This window comes from Lontra canadensis, unplaced genomic scaffold, assembly GCF_010015895.1.
Source record: "Lontra canadensis isolate GAN:19392208 unplaced genomic scaffold, GSC_riverotter_1.0 scaffold65, whole genome shotgun sequence".
In the NCBI taxonomy this organism is placed as follows: domain Eukaryota; kingdom Metazoa; phylum Chordata; class Mammalia; order Carnivora; family Mustelidae; genus Lontra; species Lontra canadensis.
In genome coordinates this window covers 869182-887993 of record NW_022631059.1, presented here as the reverse complement: position 1 = coordinate 887993, position 18812 = coordinate 869182, and positions in this window count along the sequence as shown.

The following is an 18812-nucleotide window of genomic DNA, read 5'->3' as shown; positions in this document are numbered from 1 at the left end:
GCCAACGCCAACGGGCCAGACACCAATCATCACGCAGCCCCGTAGCACGTAGGTCAACAAAGCTGTTAGAATCAACCATCTTTTCTCAAAAATGAGCTACAGTCTAGACAATCGTGGGGCCGCCCAGGGGCTGGGAGAGGTGGAGGCTCCTTCCGTGGGGCAGCCAACAGGCCACGTGCTGGGTACCTGAGGGGCTCACCGCAGCACATGGGGCTTGGGGGCGGCCCTCGGAGCCCCCATTCGCCTCACGGGCATGGAGGGCTTTTGTGCTTTCTGCCTGTTGGGCTCAGATAGCGCCCACTCCCCTCCTGCCGCGGAGATGCCCGGCCCCTTCCCCTCCACCTCCCCAAGGAGACCCCCAGCCCCTTGCAGGGGAGGCTAGCCTGCACCCGTCTCCTCACCAAGCTGATACTTCCCAGGCAGCTTCCTCGGTGTTTCGGATGGAACTTTGTTCCCTCCCATGACACTGCGGTCTCGAATCTCATTCTTCCGTCTCCAGCCCAAGTGGACGGAGGAGTCGCCGAGGCTGGACAGAGGGATGGATGTTACCTCTGTGCACAGGCCTGGTTGTTTGAGGGACAGAGACATCTCTGAAGGGCCCCGCACAGGGAACCGGACAGGACAGCTGCCAGGGTGCCCTCCCTGGGCTGCTGGGCCCAAGCCCACTGTGGGCTGCTGTGCGTGGTGTGGTGCGGCCAAGGACTCCCACACTGAGAAGCGGTCAGAGGGAGGGGTCGCCTCCCACAGTTGTCTCGGGAGGGAGAGTTCCCTTTCTCTCCTGACCCAGGGCCCCGCTCAGATGTCCGCATCTACTCGAGAGGGCTGCACACCCACTGCCCAGAGCCAGACCCTGAGGGTCTCTGGACACAGGGAGAGGCGGAGGCGCAGTGGGCTGGGCCCAGCCCCCAGTGAGGAAAGGGGCCCTGGGACCTCGACGGCTCTCCACAGACAGGGACGGGATGGGACGGGGTCACCCCCAACAGCCACCAGCAGAGGGAGGCGCCCACGCTCCTGCCTCCTTCTGGGGCCGCGGCCCTCAGACTCTCTGGAAGCAGCATATTGCGCGGGGCGCAGTGTTAATTTCACTACACTTCGGTAAAAATAGACGGGCTCTCCCCCAGAGCAGGGCGGCAGGAAGGGGCTTTAAACAGCTCATCTTTGGAATATTAATAGCATGGAAAATGTTATTAGAATAATTTTTCATCGTGAATAATAAATTAATAGAATAATTTGGTAGCGCCCTATGACACCCGCGTAAGGGTGGGCTTTGTTTAAACAGAGTGGGGAAGGGGACTTGTGGTGGGGGCAGCGCAGAGCTCCTGGGGCTGGGAGGGGGACGGTTGTCAACTGGGTAAGGGGTCTGGAGGGATGGAGGACGCGAAAACACACCTAGGGTGGTGGACAGGGCCGGGGACCAAATCCTGGGAGGTTTTAGGATGAACAGATGAGGCCTAGATTGGAGACCAGCTCCGACAGCCCTTTATTTCCCTAAAAAAAGCTGAAAAGTGTTTTGTGTCCCAGTAAGACACCATGTTGGTGTGGGCTTGACCTTGAAGGGGGAGGGGGAGGTGTGGGCTTGACCTTGAAGGGGGAGGGGCCACCAGCACATTGAGTACCCACCAGACTCTTGTCATCCTCCTAGTCAACGCCGAGGCCTGAGTGAGGATAGGGGGACCCCTGGGGAGGTTTTGGTGGGTGTACCCTAGGGGCTTGCCAGAGAGTTTGGTCTGAAGTCAGGGGCCTCTGGTCCCACCGAGGGTGTAGCTCTGCACTAAGCCACTCCGTGCCTTCCTTGGGGGCCGTCCTGGAGACTCACAGGGAGAGCTTTGGCCCACAGGTCTTCAAATATCTTAGATGGGCAGGACCTGCTGAGCAAGCAGCAGGCAGGTGTGGCTCCCACAGGGGAGAGGGTGGAGGACGGGGATGTGTTGGATGACAGGGAGGAAACCCCTTGTCCACTGTTTCCATGCATGTCCCCCGCCCACTGATGTCCCCTGTTTGGGCCAGCCAGGGTGTCTCTGGCTGGATGTAGACAGTTTCTGTGGCACACCCATGCATGCCCAGTGTGTGTGTGTGTGCATGAGTGTGTGCACATGCGTGTGTGTATGTGTGCACACACGCATGTGCATGTATGTGCACACGTGTGCACCTATGTGTGCACATGCATGCGTGCACATGTGTGTGCACATGTGCACGTGTGCGTATGTGCACATGCGTGTGCGTATGTATGTGAATGTGCGTGTGCATGCGTGCATGTGTGTGTGCATGTGTGCGTGTGTGCAATGCATGCGTGTGCGTGCATGTGTGTGTGCGTGCACACATGTGTTGGGGTGGCAGCTGCTGGTGCTCAGACCCCAGCTCAGCTAGGACTGCCACTGGGGAGAGGGGCCCCTAGCACAGCATCTCTGTGCGAGCCCAGACCTCCACGCGCATCTGTGAGCCGCAGAGTCACCCCGCAGAGCGCGCCTGCGCCCGCCCGGCATTATGCTCGCTCCCTCTTTTCTGTAGTGTCTTACCCTGCAACTGACAATTAATGTTCGAAAGAACATGAAATGGAGGAGAAATTACAGCAATTTATCAACTGAAATTATAGGTGTAGACACATGTCAGCAGTGGAAACAGTTTCTATCAAAATGAAAGTATTTAGAGATTTTCCTCAAATTTCAAATTATGCAAATGCCATTTGCTGGGTTGTTGTGGCTCTGGGGTTTGATTGCAGGATTAGCGGCAGCAGCACGCAGCGCAGTCCGGATTCAGGCCCCCCCAGCCCCGGCTGCTCCCGCAGCCGCCCAGCTCAAGGCGTCAGGGCTCAGGTCTGGGAGCTGGGCAGGCGCGTCCCCAGGAGAGAGGACCAGAGATGCACGGGCAGGTCACAGTGATCCCTGACAGTGTTGGTCTCGGGGCCCATGGCCGCCTCCTCGCACTGGGGCTTGGCCATCAGGGGTGGCTTTGGGCGGAGCAGATCCAGGCTGTGAGCCCAGTCCCCTGGAGCAGGGCTTCTCTGGCCCAGCGTGCCGGGAGCCCCCGGAGCCCACGTGGGAGTGCAGATTCTCAGGTCGGATGTCGGAGTCTGAGTTTCTAACAAGTGCCCCAGTGTAGCAGGAGCTCCGAGGCATGGGCCTCAGGCCTGGGCCTTTCCCTGCCCAGGGCCCACCTGAACCAGGCACTGCCACGCACAGCATAGCCAGCTGCTCCCCCGTGGAGGAGGCGGCCAGGACTGACCTTGGCCCTGAGTCCTGCTGTCAAGTCACTCCTACCTGGAGCCAGGCCCCGCAGTTTGGCCTCTGGTCATTGACTCCAGGAGGTGGACACAGCTCAGAGCTCTGTTCCCATGCCATGGGCACTGTCACTGAATTTCAAAATAATTGATGTTGAATTGGGTACCTAGGTCCCCTGTGAAACGCCTAATGAATTCGCCGTGATTAATGGCAGCGGCCAGAGCTGCGGATCCCGATGAAGTTTTAGTGGGCCGGGGATGCCCGCAGAACCGGGTGGGGGCAGGGAGCAGGGTGCCAAAGGTTCTCAGCCCCCAACCCCAGACAATGCAATGAGGCTGTGTTCCCGCTGCTCCCCAGCAGGGAGCTGGGGGAGCAGGTTTCCTGGAAGTACGAGAAATCGTGGGGGTTATGTGGAAAGGACAGCTCCCCAGCCCAGGGGCTTTCAGGCAGGTCCGGGGGTCTGGCCCCACTACTGCCGCCCCCAAACCCTCTGAGACAGAGGATTCTAAGCCCTGGGATGAGGGGCCGGGGGTCTCGGGAGAAAGGAGCTGATCGGGGATCGTGTGCTCTTGCAGCCTCCACCTGGCCGGAGACCTCTGACCTTAAAAGACACCAAGGCTGGGGCTGCAGGGCCTGACGATGCAGCCGGTTCCGTGGACGTGGCCGCTGCACTCGGGCTTCCTGGAAGGTGCGACAGGAGCCCTCGGAATAGGGGCCGTCTGCTGCGGGAATGTCTGCTTGTAAGAAACCCCACCAGACGAAAATCCAGATTGCTCACCTACGACCCCTGCCGTCCTGTGTCCCCACGCGGTGGCACCTGCTTCCCTCAAACTTTCTGGAAGCACGTAGCACACCCAATGGCGGAGGGCCCGGGGCAGGCCCTTCTGGCCGCCGAGGGAGGGGCGGCTGCAGGAATCCGGGGCTGGGACCTCCGTGTGGCCTCTGAGGCCCCATCCAGTGCTTCCTTGCACTGGGCTTGGGGGAGGGCCGCCTTGTGGTGGACCACCGTGTTTCCTCACAGAAGAGAAGGGTCCTTTCAGGAGGAGGGTGGGGCTGCGTTTCTCTGGGAGCCCCTTTTCCTCTTCGCCAGACCCTACCTGTCCAAGGGGGTGGCAGACGGGCTGGAGGGGGGGGCACTCGCGGTCAACGCCAATGCCTGATGGAACCTTTGGGGGGTGGGGGGCAGAGAAGTGAGGGGAAGGGAGGGAGCATCCCCAGGAAAATCCCGTTTCCTAAATTTCCCGAACACCATCCTCTGTACCCCGTGGGGAACGCGGAAACAGAGCCACCGGCCACGACTCTGGAGAGCCCTGTCGAGTGAGACTGGCGAGCTGGGCGTGCCAGCCTTCTCCTGGTCTCGGGGGGCGGCCTGCGGGCTCGCCGCTAAGTGTGGGCTCGCTGTGCGTCTTGTGTCCGTGCTCTTTACCAGCAAGGAGGGACCCCCCATTTCGGCTTTGCCGAGAGTTTTTAATCATGAACATACATGGGATCCAAATGCTTTTTCTCTGTCGATAGGCGTCATCCCAGGGTTCCGTCTCCTTTGGCTGTCACGTGGTGGGTTCTACTGACTGATTTCCAAATGTGAGAACAGTTTCGCCTGCTCCGACTAAATCACACCTGGCCGGGGTGCACGGTTCTTCTTCGCGTTGCTGGAGTCAACCGAGTAATAATTTCTTGATGATTTTTGTATCCGGGTTATCGAGAGCTATTGATTTGTAATTTTCTTCTGTTTCGGTTGTAGGTATTGTCTTTGCTCTTCAAATCAGAGGATTACTGGCTCCCAAAATCAGAAATGTTTCTTTTCTTTTGTTTTCTGAAAGAGATTGTGTTGAATTGGTGTTCATTCTAAGTTTTGGGCAGAATTTTCTGGTGAAAATTCTGTAGATTTTTTCCCAGTGGCCCACAACCGACCAGCTGCCGTCTGACGGCCGCGGCACTGCTCGCGCTCTCTCTCATCCCCGCCGAGCCTGGGTGGGGCTAGTCCGGGCCGCGAGCACAGAGCTGTGTGGCCGCCTCTCTCGTCTGGGCCGACGTACCGGCCTTCGGGCCTCTTGCTTCTCCTCTTCGTCAGACCTCTCAGGCGCTTGTCAGCGCGACTGATTCTCTTTCTCGCCCCCGCCCTCCCTCCTTTCTTGAGGAACGGCTGTTCGCGGGTCCCCCCACTACTTGCCGGTCTTCAGCTTCGTCGACTCTGCTCTGCTCCTCAGCATTTCCTTCCTCTTTCTTGCTTTGGGCTTCTCTTTCTGCTCTTTTTCTCGTTTCTTGAGGTGGGAACTGCAACTGGGTTGTCTTTTGTTGCCGAGTTATAAGAGCTCTTTATGTGCCTGGACACACACCGTCTTTCAGACGCGGGATTCGCGAGCGCCTCCGGCCCGTAGGCTCCTTCCCTCCGTTGGTCCTGTTCCTTCACACACGGGAGTTTTTAAGTTCGATGAAGGCCCGTTTGATTTGTCCTTTTGCTGGTCGTGCTCTTGCTGTCCTATCTAGGAATCCACTGTCACGTCCAAGGTCACGAAACTTCACACCGATGTTTCAGCCTCAGTGTTACAGGTTTACCTCGTACGTCTCGGTCTCTGACCCACTTTGAGTCCCCCTCGCCTGTGGAGGCGGGAGGTGCTGGTGTGACTCAGGCTTCTGCATGGGGACCCCGGTTGTCCCGGCACCGTTAGTTGGAGAGGCCACCCTTGCCCTCTGAGTGGTCTTGACGTCCCTGCTGAGAGTCAGCTGGCGGTAGATGCACGGACTTATGTCCGGACTCCGAATTCCACACCGCACGGCCCGGGAGTGGGGTTTCCTGTTAGTGTTTGAGCAGAGTGGGGCCAGTGCTGCCAAAAGGTGTTTTGTTTTCACCCCACCCTTTCCTTGACCCTCTGGTGGGGGAACAGGCTTTTCAGTCCACACCTGCTGGCAGCTCGGGGGTGAGAGCTTTGTGCTGTTCTCTCGACGCTGCGCGGGAAGCAGTAAGGACGCCCACGGATCCGACAGCCCCGCCTGTCCTCGCCCAAGGTCTCTGGGCAGGTCCTCCTTTCAGTCTCCCCACGCTTGTTGGCTGCCTGGCATCCAGGGCTTCTTGGTTGTAGGGGAAGGAAGAGGACATCTCAGCACGGCTGGGGGCATCCATTTACCCACTTTTAGAGGCCCTTGGGGTTTTGACTGGGAACGTCGTGGATTTATAGGCAATTCTGCAGAGTATAGACACCTCCGTGCTCTTCCATTTCTCCTTTTATTTACACGGGATGTCTCCGCATTTAACCAGGTCTTCATCAGTGGCCTCCCCCAAGCCCGTGATGTGTCCTTGAGGGCGGATTGCTCATAGCGGTCATCACCGCCGCAAGTGGAATTTCTCTTCTGTTTTATTCCCTCTTGGGGTTTTATTTTATTGATGTGCGTGCACAAGCCTACTCTTAGCGAATGGCTGAGTGCTCAGATTAGTTCTTGCAATTTACCAGCATTGTCCCTGAGCTTCTGTCCAACTGTATTTTACGCAAATAGGGGCCATTTGTTTTTCCTCGATTCCTAGTTATCTTTTCTGGGGGGGGGGGGTCTTGTTCCATTGGCTGGGACTGTCAATGCAAAGTGAGCAGAGTGTGACAGCAGGCGTTTTTAACTTGTGTGATGAATCTTCTAAAGTCCCATTATTAATTTACGATGCTTGCCGTACCCTCCCCCATTGTGTGCTGGCTTCCTGAGCACGGACGAGCATGGTGGATCTTGTGCACTTTCTCACTGCTGTTGAGATGATCACGTAGTTCTCCTTTCTGTCGTTAATGTGGTTGACAACAAAGGATTCCGGAGATTAAACTGGCCTTGCATTCTTGGTCATGATGTGTTGATTTTTATACACTGATGGATTTAATTTGCATTTTCTTCTGGTGCTTGTCCTGTTTTGGTATCAAGACAACACGAGTCCCGTGAACTTATTTGGACGGATCATTTCATTCTTTTCCAACGAAATCCTTCCAAAGATGGTTATTTCCTAGTCCTAGAATGTTCAGTAAAACTTGCCTATAAATCTCGGGTCTAGAGGTGTGGGCAATGGCAGGGGGCATGGGGGAGGAAAGGCTCAGGTACTGATGTAATTTCTTCAGTGGTAATTGGTTTGTTTGTTGCTTTTGCATATTTTAGTCAGTTTTGCTGTGGCTTTTGGATATGCTTTATTTCATCTACATTTTCACATTTATGGACATAAAAGTGTTCAGTGGAATTTATGGTTCAAAAAATTTCTCCTGTGTCTTCAAACACACTGTCACAATGTTTCTATCCTATTTTAAAAAGTCTCTCTCTCACCTCCATTTTTTCTGTCTGACCAGTTTTACTGGAGGACCATTTCTGGGATTTGCCCTTCTTTCCAGTGCTTTTTTGCTTTTGGCACACTTCATTTTGCTCTTATTTTCTCTATTCCCTCTACGGGTGTGTTCTCTGGTTCTACTTTTGGCTTCTTGAGTTCAACACTAGACCCATTTGTTTCTAGACTTTATGTCTTTTGATAAGTTAACTCAAGGCTCAGAATTTATCTGGGGGCCAACTTGGCTGCACCCTAAGAATGAGAACGACAGGGGCATCATTGTTTTAAGGCAATAAACGCTCCATCTGCTACGATTTCCTCCTAAACGCATGTGATTCAGAAGCACATTACTGGTATCTCTGCTGATCTCTGATTTGATGATTGACGCCTCAGGAAGGATTTTGAAAGACAAAGTCTCTGCCCACCCTCCCAGAACCCCGGCCTCGGGCAAGGACACTCGTGCTTACAGGGACTCATGACTCTGAGTACCCTCAATATGGGCCAGGGCTGGCTCAGTGCCCTGGGAGCCAACAGCCAACACCACTGTTCACATTGTAAAACAATGCTTGTTATCGTCAAGCATTGTTTTACAATGTGAACAGTGGTGCCATCCCTGAGACCCGGCTGACGGAACCCTTGTGGCCTTGAGAGCTGGGTTAGGCCATCGGTTGCAGGTAAGTGGGAGCTTCCAGAACACCTGGGAATGGCGAGGTCGCCCCTTCTACCTTGTTTACCACTCTGTTTGTACGGTGACCGCAATGGAGAGAGGGAGTGCAGGTCAGCTCCCCAGCTGCTGCCTGAGTCACCCCACGCCGCACGTCAGAGGGAAATGTATTAATGAGATCGCACTGTCATGACAGCGACCTCGGGACCGCCAATGTCTATAAGTAGGTCCCGTGGCGGCCACACCAACGCCTTCTCACAGACAGGAGCGCACCAGATAGCAACCGGGTCCGGCATTTTGGAGCTCGTCACCGGGGGACCTGGAGGCAGGTTCGGAAACTTTTGTGGGGGAGATGTCTTGACTCTGCAGTGGGCCAGGCAGCGGTGGGGGATGGGGGAGGTGTGTTCCAGCTGCTGCGTCCTGGGTGTTCGCCACAAACTCACTGCCCAGCCAGGAGGGTCCCCTGGGCAGTGCTTCTCAGCTTTCCGGTCTCAGGCCGAGGACCCTCATCTGGACCCACCCAAGTAGACCCGCACATAACATACCACTCGTAACTATACCCCTAATTCTGCAGCTAATGGAAAGGCCCACAGAAGCCTCACATGTCAAAGTGTTTTACAAGTTTCAGAGCCATGAGTGATAGAGGGATATAGTGGGCCAAGTTCCTGACTCCAAAGCGGCTGAAATTCTAGAAGGAATCATTCTGGGCTCTGACACATGTGGGGAGCCAAGTCCAAGTTTGGCACACTTGTCCTCAATCTCTCGATTTCACATCCTGTTCTACCCCTCCGCCAGCTTGCTGCACAGACCAGCCCTCTGTCACCTGACTGAGTCCTTCCGGTGCCTTCCTGAGGGGGTCTTCTTTCTCCCAGCCCCCGGGGGTGCACCCTCTCCCTCTTCCTTTTAGATTTTGGGGGGTCCAGGCCTGGTGGGGGTAGGGGTGCAGACTAGGGAGAGGACAGGGCCATGCAGACCAGGCTCAGAGCCCTGCAGGTCATTGGAACTCAGCAAGGGGGAGGAAATTCTGCAAGCGCTTCCCGGTGCAAGGAAGCTGCCAAGGGGAGCAAGCAGGGCGGGGGCCAGACAGGAGGAGCGGGAAGGGCTGGAGGGCCGGGGGCTGCAAGAGGGCCAGGTGGGTTTTTGTAACCAGGAGTGACACTTTCACCCCCATCGCTCACCAGCACTCCCATGCACATCGCCGGCTGGCTCAGCTGTCCTCAGCATCCTGGGCGGGGGCCTGATGACCTCTTCCCCAGACAGAAGGATGGAAGGACCACAGCTGGAGATCAGGGGAGCCATCAAGGGATGCTCCTCAGGGGCGTCCCGGCCCCTGGCTCCAACTCCTATCCTGCTCTGTTCTTGTGCCTGGGGCCCTAGAGGTCAGGCAGAGTCGGGGTCTCTGAGGCAGCTGTTCCACAGGGGAACCCGGCTGAAGAGGGAGCCGAGTGGCTCCCAACCAGGTACCCTCTCATCCAGCTGACCCCGCACGGGCGCCACTCTGCAGACCACAGCCGGCCAGGAATTCACCAGCATATCCAGCAGATGGGGGATTGGTGGGGGCCTCACACACTGTCAGAATAGTTGCCCCAAATCTCTAACTGCCCTTATTGGCAGATGGGCTATGCGCTTCCAGCCCCATGACCCCACCACACGCACTCTCTGCCTCGGTTTACCCAATCAGATGGTCTTGACTCAGTTTACCTACACCCATCTTCAAAGGTCCTTTAAAAAGTAATTAACTGGGGTGCCTGGGTGGCTCAGTGGGTTAAGCCTCTCCCTTTGGCTCAGGTCATGATCTCAGGGTCCTGGGATCGAGCCCCGCATCGGGCTCTCTGCTCAGCAGGGAGCCTGCCTTCCCCCTCTCTCTCTCTGCCTGCCTCTCTGCCTACTTGTGATCTCTGTCTGTCAAATAAATAAAATATCAAAAAAATAAATAAAAAGTAATTAACTGAATGTAAAACTGCTGTAAAAATCTTCTTTTTCATTTAAATTTTTAAAATTTTCTAGTTGGAAATTTAAAGTTTTTCTTAAAAAACAAATCTTTTTTATTAAAAGAAAAAAAAAAAGAAAGAAATGGAGGGGCACCCGCCTGGCTCAGTCAGTGGAGCATGTGACTCTTGATCTCGGGGCTGTGAGTTTGAGACCCACACTGGGTGTAGAGATGGCTTAAAAATAAAATCTTAAAAAAACTGAAATCTTAAAAAATAGAAAAGTAATCGAGAGAGCTATAGTTTAATAATTTTTGTGTAATTAATGGGCTGACACTCTCAAGGTGAATTTCCATGTCTCTTCCCAGTAGGATTTTTCTTTTTCTCTCTCTCTTGTTCGGCAGACAATGCAAGGTGCCATGATAACCTTTGGGGTATTTTTGTTTAGGGGGCTGGGACTTGGGAACTGGAGCAAAGATGCTTTGGGACATAACGTTGCTTCTGGATAAAAGTCTAAGGGATGAGGCACCAAGTGTGTCTTCAGGAATCACAACTCTGTTGTGACTTGTGACTGTTGTCACAAGTGCATCGGTAGGGGACCAACAGGCAGTCCTGCTCTGGCTCGTTTTCTGCCCAGAAGCCAGGCCTGTCATCCCTCTCAGCATTGATACCGAGACCCGTCCCTCGGCTTGGGTCCCTGGGGCCAAGAGCTCAGGAGCAGGCACACGTGTTCATTGTGAGGGTGATCCCAGGAATCTGGAGGTGCAGGAGGGTGAGAAAAGTGCCCAGGAACCCCACCAAGGTGCCCACCGGAGCAGGGGCGCCGCAGTGCTCCTGCCCTGACTCCTCAGGTCATGGCGAGACTGGCTCACCCTGACTGGCAGCCCTGGAGCACGTCCTCAAGCAGAGAGATGTAGAGGTGGCCAGGGGATGTCCGCTGGAGCCAGGAGGTGGTGGCCGGGGAGTGGCGGTGGGGGGGCTCCATCCGCATCTGCTCCACTCAGACTTCAACCAGCTGTGACATCTGCCAGCATTTACAATTTCCAGAGACTTCCATGTGTATCCACAGCACCACGAAGGGAGCAAGCCGGGTCTCACGTCTCCCATGTCTCCCTCAGTAGACGTGTGCTGAGCTTCTGGGACGTGCTATGGTGTGGCAGCCATTAGCCGGGGTCCTGCCGTTGTGGACACTCCAACCTCCTCCTCCAGGCATGTTGACCCTTGTCTTGATGCGTCGGGACACTCGTCAGGGTCATCCGAGGAGAGGAGGTGCCAGCTCTGAGGTCTGGGTAGGTGTGACAGTTCTGAATATGCCGACGAGACGGGCCGAGAAGGGATCTGTTCGGTGTCCCGCAGCAGCGTGTCCCCCAAGCAAGCCTGCAGACCCTCGTCCGAGAGCTGAGGTGGAACCACCCATGATCATGCCAGGAGCGGCTCACTCAACATCTCGGCAGCGCCAAGTCGGTAGACCCCGCCCCTTACACGCATGCCCACACGCGCACACACACGCGCGCACACATGTGCACACACAGAGGTGAACAAGCCATCAGTCTGCTAGCCATTCATCTCTCATTTCATTAAACACAACGAAATGTCAGGGTACATTTCAAGGACATTTGAGAACGTCCTCTGAGTTTATTGCAATGGAATCCATGCCCATGTGACCACACCTGTCAGGAGCCAGGTGGCTGCGCAGGGGCGAGTCCCCAAGAGACCAGTGTCAGGGGTGGCGGAGGGTCTGGAGGGCAAAGGGTGGGGATTTGGGGGAGGCATGTTCAGCACCTCGGACAGCGACTCCACGGTCCTCAGGTGTCCTCACACCCAGGCATTGGTTTGCTGTTTCCTTGGGGGCCCCGGGATTGTGGATGGGGGCGGGGGTTGGCATAACTTTTCTAAGGCCAGAGAACCCCCTCAAAGCCTCCCCTGACTCATGAGGAAACCAGGGCTCTAGCTCCGACTTCCCACCATCATCACTCCTTTGTGTCAGTCCCAGCCTGGAAGGAGGGACATCACGTCCCAGCTGAGGCCTCACTGAGGGCCCTTGGGTGTTACCTGCTCTGCGCTGTTGGCTCACCTGCTGGCTTGCCTTTTCCCAGTCAGAAACCTGCTTCTGCCTGTTCCCACAGTCAGGGCCCCGTCACGTTCCCTGCCGCAGCTCCAAGCCGGTGCGGTGTGGGCAAATGCAGGGCCAATAAATACTCGTTGAGTGAATGAAGAGGACGGCTTTCCAGTTTCCTTCTTGGGATCTAGCGTGCCTGGATGCCAGAAGAATTCCACTTAACTGTGCAAAGAGGAAAGTAAACAGACCCGTAAATTGTTTGGATCTCCACGGAGTTGGGCACTTTGCCAAGTGTAGGTATCATTACGGGGAAGCGGTGGTTCGTTTCCCACGTGTCCCCTTGCACCAGCTGGAGGGAACTGGCTGCGTAAGAAGCCTTGCCTTTGGCCGACAGACTCATGACGTGTGCGCCTGAAGTCACACCTGCTATTCTCCGCATTTGTGAACGGCTCACGGTGGTGGTAACTCTCAGAGGGAGATGACGTTGAGGCAGAGAAGCGACACCTAACCACAGGTCCACCTGTGTTCTTAGGGAATGTGTGACATCGCCCAGCCTCCAAGCTCGGTGGGCGGCCATGCACACAGAAGGGGGGCAGGCTGGGGAAAGGCGGACGGATGGGATCTCTACCCCTGCACACCCAGCCCCTGCTCTAGTTCACCGTGGCTGCTGTAACAAAAGACCACAAGTAGGAGGTTTAAAGCAGCAGAGATTTCTTCTCAGTTCTGGTAGACGAGAAGTGAGCAACCCCGAGTCACGGTTCCTTCTGGGGCTCTGATGGCGTTCTAGGGCTCTGATGGCGTTCTAGGTCTCTGATGGGTGTTCTAGGGCTCTGATGGGCGTTCTAGGGCTCTGATGGCGTTCTAGGGCTCTGATGGGCATTCTAGGGCTCTGATGGCGTTCTAGGGCTCTATGGCGTTCTGCTCCAGGCTTCTGGCGGGCTTGGCGTCCTTGGCTTGTGGACAGTCCTCAGATTCCTCCTTTGCATGGAGCCTGTGTGTCTCAGGTCTCCCTCTGCTGAGCTCACCAGTCACTGGGGCTGGGATCCACCCTAAATCCAGGATGGTCCCCCTTAGCTTAACTTAATTACATTTGCAAAGACTCTTTTTCCAAATAAAGTCCCTTTCACAAGGGTCAGGACATGGACAACCCTGTCTGAGGCCATCCTCAGTGTACTCTACCCTCCAAGCTTACTGGTCCTCACCTGCCCTCTGGTCCGGGGCATCTCCAGATAAAGATGCCAGCCACGCTCATGTGTCCATCGGCCCCAAACATCAGGAGGCCCTGCTGCGTGCCAGGCATCCTGCATAGTTCTGTCTGACTGAGTTGCCCAAGTAGGGATGCTGCAGGGCTGGGTTGTGTGTGGGGGGCCCAGGACAACGTGGGCATGGGGATGAGCTACGTGGGGGTAGGCTCCTCATCCTGATGGCAGGGTGGTCCCTCTGGCAGAGGGGCGGGTTCTGAGCTGCTTCCTCTGGGCCCGGGCCCTCAGGAGCCACCAGTGAAAGGGGGACCCTGAGAGTCAGATCCTTCTGTGAGCTTGCAGGGACCCTGGCCCTGCGACGGGGGTGCGTGGGGCGGGGCCCGGAGCACCTGCCTCTCACGGGCAAAGTGGGAGGTATGTCTGTCTGTCTCCTGTCTCCCTGCCAGGACTGTGACTCTGGTACCCTCCCCAGAGCCCACAGCCCGGTGGCTGTTGTTTCTGCTGGGTCTGGCAGGGACAGGAGCTAGTGGCAGTGGGCTCCTCTGTCCTGCTACCTTTCATCACTACTCTCAGGACAAAGAGAGCAGAAGATCCCAATCCCCTTCTCATTACTAACCTCTTCCCTTCTCTTCCGCTGGGCAGGAGGGAAGCCCTGGCTCCTGGTCCTCAGGTGTGTGAGGTCTCAGAGGCTGAGGTCAGCGGGGTTCAGGGCCAGGTGAGCCGAGTGGGGGGTGTGATGAGTGGGAAAGGGCTGGGGCCAGCAGGAGGCTGTCAGGGCCCTGTGCTTCTGGAGGGAGCCTGACCACTGGCCTAGACAGATGCGGAGAAGCTGCCCTCGCCCTGGACTCCATAGAGGGAACATTTGCTGCTGGAGGGAAGGGCCAAGAGGCCATGGGACACACTGACCCCAGGTGAGGCCATGTTGGTGGCCCATTTTTGAGGGCAGAGCACAGTAGTCCTGGCCCGGCGGGAGGGGCCCTCTCTGCTGGTCTGGGCAAGAAGGAATCAGACAGCTGCCTTTCCCGGGGAGGAGGAGAAGTCACCTGGTGGCCCCGTCCTGCGCCTTTGTTTCCATGGTAACACCAAGAGGAGATGGGCGCCATCCCAGTCCCTCTCTAAGTCAACGTGGAGTTTGTCATAAATAATTATGGCTTGGAAAGCTGCTTCCAGAATACGCTGCCCATGGATGGAGCCAGGGGGGCCGTCCTCTGAGAACCCTGCCTGCCCTCTGCCCCCAGCTTCCCCTCGGAGCCCACCCACCCTGACCGTGGGGCGCCCTAGGCTACACCCTGGGCCTCCGGGTAGGAAGGTGAGGGGCCCTCCTGTTGTCCAAAGTCACAAGAGACAGCCGACATGGGGCCTCACAGAAGAGGGGTGCAGGAAGCGGGTTCCCGTGTGGCATTCTAGGGCAGGGCTGGAGCCATTCATGCTGGGTCATCTTCTGGCCTACCAGACCCCTGGCCAATTCGGGCCCCACCTGCTCTGATCATTTGAGCCAAGTGCCCCTGTCTATAACGAACTTGCTTATTTATTTATTAAAAAGATTTTATTTCTTTATTTGACAGAGAGAAAGACAGCGAGAGAAGGAGCACAAGCAGGGGGAGTGGGAGAGGGAGAAGCAGGCCTCCAGCCAAGCAGGGAGCCCGATGCGGGGCTCGATCCCAGGACCCTGAGATCATGACCTGAGCTGAAGGCAGAGGCCCGCCCCACTGAGCCACCCTGGTGCCCCACTAACGAACTTCTTAAAACTTGAATACCCACAGACAGGGAAAGTGGGTCTGGGAGACCCGGGCGTGGGGATCAGGAAGTCTGGGTTCTTGTCTTGGACGCACCAGAGTTGCTGTCGAGCCGTGGGACTGAAGGAAGTGCAAACCAGGTGAGCCGCATGAATCCCTTCCCGAGGGGACGGACCCAGCAGAACTCTGACGATGGGACCACACCGAGTTTCAGCGGGAGCCCTGGACCGGGACCCCAGTGCTGGGGAGATGCAGGGACTCCAGTGTGGGACCAGGGACACGGGGAGCCATGTCCTCGATGCTGAGCCTCCCGTGGTGTAGACAGTCCCTTAGCCTCTCTCGCTGACTTCTGGCCACTGTCAGGGACTGTCTCTGGCTGCGTGGGGACAGCAGATGCTCCTAGCCACCCCGGCCTCCAGGTGAGAACCGGCACCCAGGAGAGGAGATGCAGAGCCTTGGCCAGACACCCCTCTCTTTCCCTGGCCACCACTGCTTTTGCCATGACCAAGAGGCAAGGAATCCGATCAGAGTTGATCGCTGTCCCGGTGTGGATAATTCAGGAGAAGACACTCCCTCCTGGTGACATCAGAATTGGGTACCTGAGAGGTGTGCGGGCCGAGGGCGTGGGGTGCACCTACGCAGGGTCCACTGGACCACACGTGGGGCAAGCGCTTTGGTGTGCCAATTCCCCGGTGGGTGGAGACGAGGCCTTCACGGGGCGCCCGGCCGGAGGCAAGCTCTCTGAGGGGACGGCGCTGTTTACTAAAGGCCACTCAGCTGAATGTGTGTGTGCGGCTGAGGTAGGCGCGGACGACCCCCTCACCCATTCTCACGGGCCGCAGGGGAAGCGTCAGTGTCCATGCAGTCCCACTGGTGCTTTGGAGGACGGAGCAGGGAGGGGGCTCTGAGGGGGTGGTGCATCCAGGAACGCAGGACGCCAAGCCCCCTCCCCTGGGACCCGGTCAGTGTTGCAGGAAGAGAAGCTGCCCGGGTCAGCTGCCTCCTGCGTTCTGGAGGGAGAGGACGAGGGAGAAGAGCGGAGGAGGCCACCTCCTAGGAGGGGACTCAGGTCCCGTCCGGGCGCCGGTCCTCCAGGAAGGCTTTGGGCCTGGCCGGTTGGTGCGGCCTGGCACAGAGGTCTCCTGCCTGCCGGGGGCTGAGCTCTGCGTCCACCAGGTGCCAGGGCTCCAGGCCCAAAGACGGACTGTGCCCCTGACGCCCAAGGGAGCCCCTGTCACCAGACAGCACAGACGCAGAGGTGGCTGGGCGGGGACAGCCACCCAGAGGGAAAGCTACCGCACAGAGTGTGTCCTGACGGAAAGGGATGCTCGCCGTGTCCGCAGCTGCCCCGACGTCGCAGACGGGTCTGCTCAGGGCTTCCACACGTAGCCCTTGTCCTGGAGGGTGGCAGCGATGGCCCCTCGGCCTATGGGGCCATATGGGCCATATGCTGTGTTCCCTGGGACTGAGTTCATGACAAATGCTGGGCAGTGAGGAAGTTCTGCCTCTGTGGGGATGCGCCCTCATCCCATGGCACCCGTGGGCCCTCCACCACTTAACAGCTCAGTGACGTGTGGGGCCACTGATCTCGCCAGACAGGCTCAGCGTCTGGAAGCGGTCGGTGCATTGTTCTCTGCAACGGCAGGTGTCTTGGGGTGGTTTCCCCGTGAGGCCACGCGGTTACACACACAGAGACGGACTTACCTGTCAGCGGGGCCGTGTTCCGCCAGACTTGGGGGTGGCGCAGCATAGCTCCCGCAGCAAAAGGGATCTCAGGGCGCAGGCTCTGGCTGGGCTGCTGCAGGGACTTCCGCCGAGGGGCTGTGCCTCTGGGGCCCTTTCTGCTCTTTTCAGTTTTCAGTCCTTCTATAGGACACCAGTGCCCACCACGGCGGGGGCCTGGAATAGGCTGCTAGGCTCTCCACGGGCTACTCCCTGCTCTGGGGGTCTGGGGACAATCTGGCTGGTGCTGGGGTCCCATCTGCTCCCCCAGTGAGGCCCTGCGTTTTGAGAGCAAGGGGCTCCCAGCAGCTGCGTGGGGCCCGCCGAGGTGCTGACCGACCCCGCCCAGAGTGTGGGCACCCTCGTGGAGGGTCACAGGCCCACTCAGCCTGGCAGGGGAACACGGTCAGGGAGGGCTTGCTGGAACAGAGGACACCTCCGCTGAGAGCCCAACTGCCCGTAGACGACGAGGAGCCCAGAAGGTTGTGGGGATTCCTGTTCGGAGCTCGGGCTGGCTGCCGGGGGAGTGGAATAGAAGAGGAGTGCATGGGGGCTGGGGGTCGGGGGCACTGTTTCTGCAGGAGGGCAGGGCCGGGGGACGGCAGGAGGGCCTCTAGTGACCGGGACGTGGCCAGATCAGACCCGAAGCTGTGAGGGCAGGGAGGGAAGGGAGCCTGAGCTTTGTGACCCCATCCCTACTGAGCGGACCCCAACCCCCATGTCAGCACTCACACAGCCGGGAGCAGGGGCTCTATTCCGTTTCCCAGACAGCAAGATGGAGGCCCCAAGGTCCACCCCCGGCACCATGACCTCGCAGGCAAGGTGCCTTTGTCACCCGCACCCTGGGGACAGCTTACCGAGCTTGCTACACCTGGCAGGTGGTCACCTGGGCACGGGGTGTCTGAGCTGCCCCGGCCCTGCCCACACACGGGCACGCACAGAGCACCCCCTTGCCCAGCAACCTCCTGGTCTGAGACCCCCAGGCCTTTTGCCTTCAGGTGGAGTTGTGGGTGGTGGATGGGGGCAGAGGCAGGGCCCCGAAGCAGACCATGGCCGCAGCGTCCCCCACCCGTATCCCACAGGCCTCGCCTCCACCCGGGCCTGCACAGGAGCCCTGGCATGTCCTGGTACAGCGGGAGCTGTTGGCCGCGTGGGCTCCGCAGGCCCGCTCCGCCGCCGCCTGTCAGGCCTCTCCGTAAACCTCTCTCAGAGAAACGCCACCAATAAGCTGCAGAGCCCAACATGTGACCACCAAGCCGCTCCGTTATTAAGTCTGTAATTGCCGAGAATTAATTTGCTAATTGCATGCGACTAATCTGAGCCCTTTTTGTTTTATATCAATTAACGGGGTAATTAAAAAAAAGCAATCTCCTTCCTCGCCCCTCCCTGGCAGCCTCAGCCGCTGGAGCTAATGACACGAGGCCACCCTCTCACCAGCCTCATTAGCGGCTCCACGCTCAAGCAGGCCCTCTGCGCGCGGGGTGACGTTTGCCCTGAGTCCTGCTTGTACGGTCGCAGGCGAGGCAGCTCCCCGAGACCCTCAGCACGGGACAGCGACGGCCGGTGGGCACAGGGGGCCCCGGGGGGATGCCCCTGCCCCGCCCAGTGGGCCCCAGTGGCCTTGCTTCCCCACAGCTCAAGGATCACGGAGGCAGGGAGCGCTTGAGCCGCTGGCAGTGCCGGGCTTGCCCGCCCGCAGACCCGGCGACATTGAGACCTGGGTGCCCTAGACACAGAGCGAGGCCCTCCGCCAGCCCCTTGGCCACCAGCCTGAGACGCCACCTCACCTGCCACAGCCCAGGCTGCCGGCCCCGGGGCCAGCTGTTGGAGGAGGAAGGCCGCGCGGGTGGGGGTCGGGGCAGCTCCTCCACGACCAGGGTGGGGTCTGACCTTGCTGTGTGGCAACGCGGTCGCCCTCGGCTGGACCTCCCCATCCTCCTCCACGATGGGACCAGAGCCAGCCCCCCTTGCCAGCAGGATCGAAGCCAGGCCTTGGCA